At 40.8% G+C, this 10,658-nt stretch overlaps 1 protein-coding gene across 1 annotated transcript in view; it reads right to left on the reverse strand.

Annotated features, from left to right (window-relative positions):
* The window catches only part of LDLRAD4 (low density lipoprotein receptor class A domain containing 4), a 337,105-nt gene extending 328,463 nt beyond the window's left edge, over positions 1 to 8,642 (reverse strand). The window contains exon 1 of the mRNA XM_049770120.1: positions 8,613 to 8,642. The gene's annotated coding sequence lies outside the window, so the exon portion shown is untranslated. The remainder of the gene's footprint in view (positions 1 to 8,612) is intronic.
* Between the last annotated feature and the right edge of the window lie 2,016 nt (positions 8,643 to 10,658).

The raw sequence follows: 10,658 nt of genomic DNA on the forward strand, positions 1-10,658 counted from the left end.
GGAAGGAAGGAAGGAAGGAAGGAAGGAAGGAAGGAAGGAAGGAAGGAAGGGGAGGGAAGGAGGGAGGGAGAGAGGGAGGGAAGAGAAGGAAAGGGAGGAAAAGAACATTCAGCAGAGCCACACAGCCTTTAGTAAACACCACCCTAATCTGTCAGTTATCATCAACAAAGACATAAGATCGCCACCCCAACCCTACCCACTCCTACCCCCAGCCAGTTGTAAGAAGATTTCAATTCACTGAAACCTGGGGCAACGATAGCGGGGTTTTTTAATCAATTACATATTTCTTAAATTAATGTACATAACTTTATTTTAATTTTACTTTTAGTTTAGGGGCCACACTCCTGGTTCTATGCTAGGATCACTCCTGTGGGACTCAGGGACCAGGGATCTTGTCAGGATTGGCTGCTTGCAAGCAAGAGCCTTAACCCCTATACTTCTCTCTGGGCCATAAACATTATTTTTAAGTGCACTGGCAAAATGTTTAAACCACATAAATCAATTTATTGTCATGTTTACTTTATTGTAGTGCTCTGGAACAAAACATGCAGTATCTCAAAGCAATGCTTGTGCTCATTTCACACACAACCAGTGACATATAATCAAAAGGCCAGTGGCTTTGCAGAGCCCCATGCCTATACCCTGGCACACTTTGCTTCCCATCATACATGTTGTCTAATATTCCAGTTTCTGGAGTGAGGTGCAAGACACAGCCCACACTGTCGTCGGCTTCTGTCTAGTTCTGTCTTCCAGTGGTACTTCCTGCTCTCGACCTTCAGACACTGAGTTCCCCAAATCAGAGAAAACCCTTATTTTACAGAAGATTTTGTACAATATCACTCTGATTGGCTTTTCAGATAGCATGTCAAGATAATCACTGATATGTATAAATAATGGTATTTATACCCATGTTGCCTTACATAGACTTTGAAGGTGGCGTTTCCCAGTCAAATAATTGTATCTAGCACCTGTTTACAGACAGTGATGATCAGGGTCAGAAAGTCTCAGAACTCTGATGAGGTCCACATGATATGCTTACAAAATCTCTTAAAGGAGTCTTCCCCATTGGAAAAGTCAACCTCTTGGACTGTGGTTCTCCAGGGCACAGGAATCACACTGAAACCCCATACCACCTCCTGCCAACAAAATAAATAAAAGAAAAGGAAAGGAAAGGAAAGGAAAGGGAAGGGAAGGGAAGGGAAGGGAAGGGAAGGGAAGGGAAGGGAAGGGAAGGGAAGGGAAGGGAAGGGAAGGGAAGGGAAGGGAAGGGAAGGGAAGGGAAGGGAAGGGAAGGGAAGGGAAGGGAAGGGAAGGGAGGGAAGGGAGGGGAAGGGAAGGGAAGGAAGGGAAGGGGGGAAGGGAAGGGAAAAGGGAAGGAAGGAAGGAAGGAAGGAAGGAAGGAAGGAAGGAAGGAAGGAAGGAAGGAAGGAGAGAAAGGAAGGAAGGGAGGAAGGGAGGAAAGAGAGAAGGAAGGAAGGGAGGAAGGGAGGAAAGAGAGAAGGAAGGAAGGAAGGAAGGAAGGAAGGAAGGAAGGAAGGAAGGAAGGAAGGAAGGAAGGAAGGAAGGAAGGAAGGAAGGAAGGAACCCCTACTTGAGAGGATTCTGTCCTCAGATGCTCCACATGACCATGTCTACCAAAAAGCTGTGTGGCAGATCTCTGATAGCAAAAGAAAAGGAAAAAAAAAAAACTGGGCTGAAGTAGCTGAGGCACTTGCTTTGTACACAACTGACATTAGTTTGATCCCTGGCACCCCATGTGGATTCCTTGATCCTGTGTTCCTGAGTACAGAGACAGAATGACTTTTAAAAATTGCTGGGTGTGGTCCAACCTCTTCTGTCCTCCAAAATAATAAAAACCAAGAAAAGCTAGATTGGTTTAGACCTCTCTCTACTAAAGAAATTCAGAAAGACTGAGAGCATAGGTAGGACAACATGCACATGCACACACACACACACACACACACACATGGAGACACACACATAGACACATACGCACACACACACACACACCTGCAAAACAGTGTCTGAGCACTAAAATACAGAGAGATAGTAATGGCCTTGCATACTTACAACCACAGTTTAATCTTCAGCACCACATAGTTTCTTAAACACTGACAGGAGTCACTCCTGAGTAGAAAGCCAGTAGAGGCCCTGAACACTGCTGACCGTGGCCCTAGCCCCACACCACTAACCCCTAAAAATGGGCCAAGAGGATCCTGGCACATTAGTAACATGGACAATTCTATTCACTGAGACACAGCTCTCATCCCTCACCCCAGGACCCTGAATGATGAATCCAACTTCTCTAGTCTCAACTTTCATTACAGGTAAAGAAAGATAAAACTAGGGCCTGGAGAGATAGCACAGCGGCGTTTCCAAGCAGCCAATCCAGGACCAAAGGTGGTTGGTTCGAATCCTGGTGTCCCATATGGTCCCCCGTGCCTACCAGGAGCTATTTCTGAGCAGACAGCCAGGAGTAACCCCTGAGCATCGCTGGGTGTGGCCCAAAAACCAGAAGAAAAAAAAAAGATAAAACTAAATGACCAGTAATCTTCCTACCCCAAAATGTCTGAAAAAAGGAACTCATGAATAGTGTGCTATTTGCCTTATTATAAATTTCTACCTCCAAAGCCCCTCACTTATCAACACCTTCCAGAAGGAAAGTGCTCCTCAACAACCTGGTCTTCAACTATCTTTGACAATCATAAAAACCTAGTGAATCACATGTGTATTGCATGGAAGCTTCTAGAATAGGACCCAGAATACAGCAGCTCTCACATACAAGAGAGATATGACAAGAGAATGAAATCAGAGTAGCTTGATAAGGTAAAAATGCTTTCAAGATGTGTATGGTCTTTGTTTGCTCCCAATATGATTGTTAAAGTTAAGCTCTGCTCTGAGGTCCCCTTTTAGCGACTGCAGCTCCTTAATGAAGTGCCACAGGCCAGGCAGGGTGTATCCCCTGTTCCACAGGCACAGGAAGTAGCCCCATCCTTCCACAACACCTCACATTTGATCCTCATCCATTCTCATGCACCCTTGACAAATCTCATTTTCTTCTCTTTTCCTGATTCTTCTTGCAACTCATCCCCTAAATGTTTGTGTGCCAAACATTCTATACAAAGTATGCAATACTTTCTAGATCATACTCTCCAGGAGAGCTCCATAATGATCCAGGAAAATAGTAAAAGCCTAGGGTAGACTTTCTGTTTCTTTGCTTAAAGACGTGAGATTTGGGGGTGGGGGTGGGGGGTTGCTGAGAGGAGAAGGTAGGTCAAATGCTTCTGGAAATGTCTATTCTAAAACTGTGTTCTTCATCTATCCCCCACAAACTATTGGTCAGCCACCCTACTTATAACTGCTGGGCTATGAATGGGTTTGCTGGAGATGTTGGTCCTCAGGTGTGAAAAAGGCTGAAGAACTGCTGCTCTAGAGAAATGTTTTTATGACCTTTTCTGTGCAATAAACATCAATGATAACATCAAATCTACCACTTTGGAATAGAAAACATACGTATATACAATTGCAAATATTTATACTTACAGACCTATATTTGTATATATTTATACTACAAACTATATGTGTACACACAATTGCAAATATCTATACTATAGACATATATTTCAAGAGACACTATTCTAAGATACCAATAAATAGCCATCTTTAGAAATCACATACTTGAAGCTGGAGCAATAGCACAGCTGCATGGTGTCTGTCTTGCACACAGCTAACACAGGACAAACACCAGTTCGAATCCTGACCATCACATATGGTTCCCGGAGCCTGCCAGGGGAGATTTCTGAGCGAAGAGCCAGAAGCAACCACTGAGTGCTGCCAGGTATGGCCCCAAAACAAACAAACAAGCAAAAAATAAACCACATAGTTAACTTTAGTGTAATATCTAGCAAGCCTGATTTTTCCATATAAAAATTTGAAAATAACTTCACTAACTGTCCTTTGAGAGAAAAAGTGAGAAGAAAGTCATTGCTTGGATTATTCATTTCTTCTCTTCAACAGTAACCAGTGTTCTTTGCAGAATATTCTTAACTTTGAAAGAAACATTTCTAATGGGGTTTTGCCAGAAAGGCATCTCAGTATCAAATCAAGTTATTCACATTTGTCCACATCTTGGGCCTTTTCAGAAAAGGACACTGGCAGAGAAAAGGATTCCTAAGTACATGCCGCCAATTTTTCTCATGAACAAAAGGTGGAGAAGTTTCTTCAAAATGAATTTCCCCACCTATTTCCATATGAATACCAAAAAATATCATTTCCATAACCATGATTACAAAATTATAAACAGCCTAACTATGAGTTCAAATTGGGGTCTTACTGGCTACCTTCCATTCCCAGATTGCATTAATAAAGAGGTATAAGGAGAATAAAATTTTCCAAGTACCTACAAGAAGGTAGCACCTAATTTTAGTTGAACTGAATGTTCTATTTTAGTGACTCCTGCAGAAGCAACAAGTGAGAATATGTACAAATGATTGATGGAGGAAGAAGAATGTGGACATTCTTTTTGAGACCTTTCTCAGGATTCTATTCTTCCAGGAGAAAGAATAAACAAACAATACTAAGGTAGTTCCAACTGATTCTTCTATCTGTTGCCTTTCCTTTGTAGGCTCCTGTGCATCACCCCAGGAACAGTAATTCTTATCCTGTGCACCACTCAACTAAGCTGCACAGCAGCACACCACACACTAACTATTTACTAAGGCTTTACAAGAGTGTCTTGTCCCCCAAGCAGAGCGTAAGCTGCTTATGGACACAGGCATGCATCCACTCCAGCAAAGCTCAGTATACATTTCAGACATACAGCTGGCACAATAGCAAATGCCCACTTGATACTAAGTCCCTGCTGGGCTCCTTTCACCCTCCCTTCCTTCCTTCCCTCCCTTCCTTCCTTCCCTCCCTTCCTTCCTTCCCTCCCTTCCTTCCTTCCCTCCCTCCCTCCTTCCCTCCCTCCTTCCCTCCTTCCCTCCCTTCCTCCTTCCCTCCCTTCCTTCCTTCCCTCCCTTCCTTCCTTCCCTCCCTCCCTCCCTCCCTCCCTCCCACCCTTCCTCCCTCCCTCCCTCCCTTCCTTCCTTCCTTCTTTCCTTCCTTCCTTCCTTCCTTCCTTCCTTCCTTCCTTCCTTCCTTCCTTCCTTCCTTCCTTCCTTCCTTCCATAAGGAATTAGTAAGAGATTTCTGCACATATAATATTCTCCAAAGCATGCTTATCTTTAGATATGCAAAAAAGAAAACAACTGACTTCCCTGAGAATTTTAGATTTTTCCCATTACTCTTGCTTTCCACCAAAAAATATTTATCATTCACTAAAGCTCTTTAAAAACACAAAAGCAGGGCCAGAGCAATAGCACAATGGTTGGGCATTTGGCTTGCATGCAGTTGATCCAGGACGAACCTGGTTTGATCCCCAGCATCCCATATGGTCCCCTGCGTCTGCCAGGAGTGATTTCTGAGCACAGAGCCAGGAGTAACCCCTGAGTGTCACCAAGTGTGGCCCAAACACTAAAAATAAATAAGTAAATAAAAATAAAAACCAAAAATAGCAATAATGTGCACCACAGAAAAGAATGGGGAAAAGATTTCAGTAGTATTTTAAATGTGTGTAACTCCATCACAAGACCAAACCAGTTTCAATATATTGGCATATATGCTTCAAAAACTATGTGTGGGGCCAGAGAGATAGTATAGATATTAAGACACTTTGCATGCAGTTGTACCCCATTCAATCTTTTGGGCCAATATGGTCCTTTTAGTACCACCAAGAGTAACTCGAGCACAGAACTAGGAATAACCCCTGACCCTTACTAGGTGTGACATAAATCTCCCACTCTCTCCTCAAAAGAAGATCTAATGTGTATAAACAAAAATAGTATAATATTCTGAGACTAATATAATGTTTCCAGTTAATAAACTGTTTGAACACAACATTTGTGTGATCTCAGTACATTTGAAGCTGATCTTTTAAAATTCAGAGTAAAATGCATCTTCACCCCTTACTGATTAAAGTCTGATAAGACAAGGCAGCAAAAAGCATGTACAGTACAAGAAATTATTTAGAGAATTTTGATACTGACAGGCATTGCAAAAAGTGTCAAGGCGTATCACAATTCTACTTTAAAAGAGTGTTCCAGTGCTTTTAATTTAGCAATTAAAATGTTTCACATTAAAAAAAATGAGACCTAATTATAATTATAAAGACTTAAGGCATATATGAGACCACAACCAATATTTATTTTATTTTTATTACAGTACCTCTCCTGACACTACATATTTTATTATAAAAATGAGAACTATAATTATCATTGTCAGCTGTCAAAACACTTCCTTAAAGCCCAGGTCAGAAGCCAACACTAATTCAAAGACAACATGATCGTTAAAAATGCAAAACTGTCCTCACAGCTGACTCCTAGACTCCTCTGACATGATGCATAACAGGTTTTGTTCTGTTTAGACAAAGCTCTTTTTGGTGCTGGAATAATTAAACCACATGGGCGCACTTGAGGAGTCTGCATTTTAATTTCTGTATCATTTTCCTCTGGTGCAGTGCTAAAGACTTTCATTAAAAGAAGCAACCTGCAGCCTGTGTTCACCCCCTCCCCCATTCTCTATTGTTACGACTAGCAAGCCTTTCTGCCAGTTGGCATTTTATGATGAACCTGATAACTACAGCATATAGCACTGGCTAGAAACATGATTAGTTTTCCCCCCTAAAGATGAGTCAAATCTCAAACTCTCAAATCTCAAGCAAAGGAAAAAAATAGTAGTTTTCCAATTATGCTTTTCTCTGAAGGCATAAAAGTTACCAACGGAGTCAGGCCAGTGATTCACCTACTTCTCATGTAATTTTCATAATGGGAATGAGAAGAACTATCCTGGCCTTAACACAAATAAATACTAAATCTCACTCAAGAATAATTTATGATGTTTATCATCTTTGCATCCCCTTTTTACATTTCTAGGAAATTGGTTTCCATACTGCTAGCTCGATCAAACTGCTTCCTTCCACTTGCAGCTTTTGATTTCTTTTTCTACTATTTTTATTTTTAAATTCAACTTGCTTTCTGAGATATGTTTCTATTTCTCCTAAAGTTCAGCTGGGAGCATCTAGATGCAAGCAGATTAAGCTTTGGAGGTCATCTGGGTTGTGTGCTGTCAGGGAAGAAGTCTCAGAGTTGGCTTGAGAGTCCATATTCCTACAGAGTTGCCCCAGTTCCTAGAATGATCTCCTATGTCAGTGCTTTCTCACCAGACAAAGGCAGAAAGAATTCCAAGCAACCGCACATCAGGTATATTTGAATTAGGAAAGTCATCTGAATACTAGAACACTAGACAAACACAAATATTCAAAAATATATGTATGAAAGGAAAACTGATTCACAGGCTGAAAAAGAAAAGAAAAAAATTCCTATATAAACCGAGATAATTGGGCTAGAACTGCTGCCTGTCCATCCTCCTAACCTCACACAATATACAAATAGCCTGAACAGAAATGTCAGTGTCCTTTCTGGAGTACAGCAGGTAGGGTGTTTGCCATCCCCAGGTTCGATTCCAGGCATACCATATGGTCCCCCAAACCCACCAGGATTGATTCTTGAGCACAGAGCTAGGAGTGAACTCTGAGCCCTGCCAGGTATGGCCTGAAAACAAAACTAAAAAGAAGTGTCAGCATTCATGGTAAGGCTCTCCTCTCTTAAATTTCTGCTCATAACATACCCCACACATGGCCGTGTCTACTTACAACCTAACTCTGTGGGTAACATTCCCAGAACATGTATGCCCCCACCCTTTGCCCATTAAAACCCAGAGTCAAGATGCACTGATTATACCAAAGCTTGTTACTAACAAAAATCAGAGTAGGCATGCCTGGGTCTGCCATGACCCTGCTTTGACCAACCCCCACCCTACCAAGCCCCCACAAAGAGCAACACAATGAGAAGTTGACATCATGCTGAAAGAAAGAGGCCCTGACTGGGAAATGCACAACTCATTATTTCTCACCCATCACACTGTCATAACAGGTCTGTCTTAGCTGTCAGCCAGGTCTTTACTACAGTGATAAAACCTGACATGGATGAAGGCAATGATGATGTCAGGCAACCTATGAGACTGTACGCACAGGTACCCATGAAAAGAACCCACATGTAGAAACCCAGAGAGGTGATGGACTAATCTTCTAGCAAATGAAACAATATAAATATAGCTTGAGGCTATGACAAAATTGATGACCTCATCTGGGTGTTATATGGTGGCATATAACTAGCATTCTAAAGTGTGGCTCAATAACACTGAGAACTTAAGAAGCATACATTCTCCTGCAAACCCAATCTCATCCCATTACCAGAAATCATCATCAGAAAATTTGGCATTGTATGCACTAAATTAATCCAAAAGGGGGGAACTTCCATTCATAAGCATGTTTTTCATGAACAATAAAGGGAAAGTCTTGTGATCATATTGAAGATCTTAATGAGCTATGATTTCTTTGGTGCTCAAAATTTCAAAGTTGTGCTGCTCTACCCAGGTCTTTCATCTACAGTCAATATCTGCAAAACACAAGTTAAAGCTAAATATTTGGTACCAAATATAAAGGCAATTCCTACCTAAAAAGGTGGTGGGGTTGCTGTATTCACATTCTCCCCATCCATTTCCTCCAGGGAAAGATCAAATTCTTTAGAGAGAAAAGAGAGAAACAGATGGAATAGGAAAATTGAAAAAATTCTGGCCAGGGCCAAGAATGAACATCTTCATGGCCCTTATAAGTTTCATAGTAAGAAAAGGTGTACACACCAGTCTTTCTCATTCACTTAGTATCCACTTCCAAGAGAGTCTATCTAAGAAGTGTCTAATTCCTGGTCTCTGGATGGCCTTACTCTGGCATAATGATACTACAAATGACCAGTACATTTGAGAGCAGAAATGATAAAGTTCTCACTATATTTACTGATGTTCTTTTAACAAATTTTGTTTGTATCAACTTCACCACCCAATTGAAGTATATTTTATCAACCTGATTTTTTTTAGACTCAGAAATCTAAGGTTTAAGTAGATGAAATCCATGAAAAATAGAAAATAATATTGTCACTGAGAAATATTGGGAACTGACCTCACTGGGCACTATCCCCTACATACTTATACACACAGTTACATGTATTTATATTATATGGTTACAACTGTGCTGAGGGCAGAGATCACACTTTTCTGAGTAGAAAAATCTACAAAATATTTTATTCTTACTTTAGTGTCCAAAGGATCTCAATGATGTAATTCTTTCACCCCTGAAAAATAATGGTTACACTGAAAAGACAAAAGTCTGGCTAATGAAAAAAGCAAATTTGGATGAGGTTCTTGTTAGCCTTACCCATCAGTCAAAAACAAAAACAAACAAACAAAAAACAGCAACAACAACAAACACTACAACTCTACAGGACACACTACAACCTACCTACAGTTCATATACTTTTGCTCCATAAAGGTAAAAATCACAATTTAGTTACATTGATGTCCAAGGCCAAAAACAATCAGCAAGGAAACTAACCTATTTCCAACTCTGACTTAGCCATACATACGTTGGCTGGAAGGAAATATTTAAAACATATAAACCTATGTCAAGAACAGTGTGATATGAGAAGAAAATAGTCTGGAGAATCTCATACCCACTGCAGTTGTTCCACCAAGATGAGTTAAATATAGTTGTCATGATACAGTTAAAATTTTTGAGGTTATATTTTTGAGACAGTACCAACATTACCAATCATCTATATGATTACAAAATGGAATTCAATTGGCAATGTCTCCTGACTAGGTGCCCATAAGAAATAATTCTCAAGGAATTAAATTCCCCCAATTAGTTGAAAATTATGTTTATTGCCAAAAATATTCAATCCCTCCCTGCTAGTATTACATAATAAATGGAACAGAAGAATATTAGAGTCAGCTGCAGACCATATGACTGATTTTAAGCTAACTTCAAAAGTGTGAAGAGACAGCTCAGTTTTTGACAAGAAACTTCATTCCATAGTCTCCCATGCTTGTCCAGGCTAGACCTAGTGGCGCCTAGCATTTCTGGGCCTCAATAATAGGGCTGGAGTTCCCTGAGCATAGGAGACACCCCTTCCAAAGAAAAAAGTGTCCATTCTAGGGTTGAACATTTCCAATTGTGAAAAGTTACTTTCGTAAATAGAGAGGAGGGGCTGGAGCAACAGAACAGTAGGTAGGTTGCATCTTAAGTAACTGCTAAGTACTGCCAGATATGGCCCAAAAAGAAAAAAAAAAAAATGGAGGGCCGGAGAGATAGCATGGAGGTAATGCATTTGCCTTGCATGCAGAAGGACAGTGGTTCGAATCCCTGCATCCCATATGGTCCCCCGAGCCTGCCAGGAGTGAATACTGAGCATAGAGCCAGGAGTAACCCCTGAGCACTGCCGGGTGTGACCCAAAAGCCAAAAAAATAAAAAAATAAATAAAAAAAAAAGAAAAAATGGAGAAAAATCCCTAAACTCTGTAGCGACAGTCCCAAAGTTGATTATCTCATACAGTGCCCAAGTTCCACTCCTTCCTCCACGAAAAAACACTACTTCACTGATATGAAGTCCTTTATGATATCACTATAGAGTCCTCTCCATCTTTCGGTTGCTTTTTGTGTATGA

This window comes from Suncus etruscus, chromosome 3 (genome assembly GCF_024139225.1).
Source record: "Suncus etruscus isolate mSunEtr1 chromosome 3, mSunEtr1.pri.cur, whole genome shotgun sequence".
Taxonomy (NCBI): Eukaryota; Metazoa; Chordata; class Mammalia; order Eulipotyphla; family Soricidae; genus Suncus; species Suncus etruscus.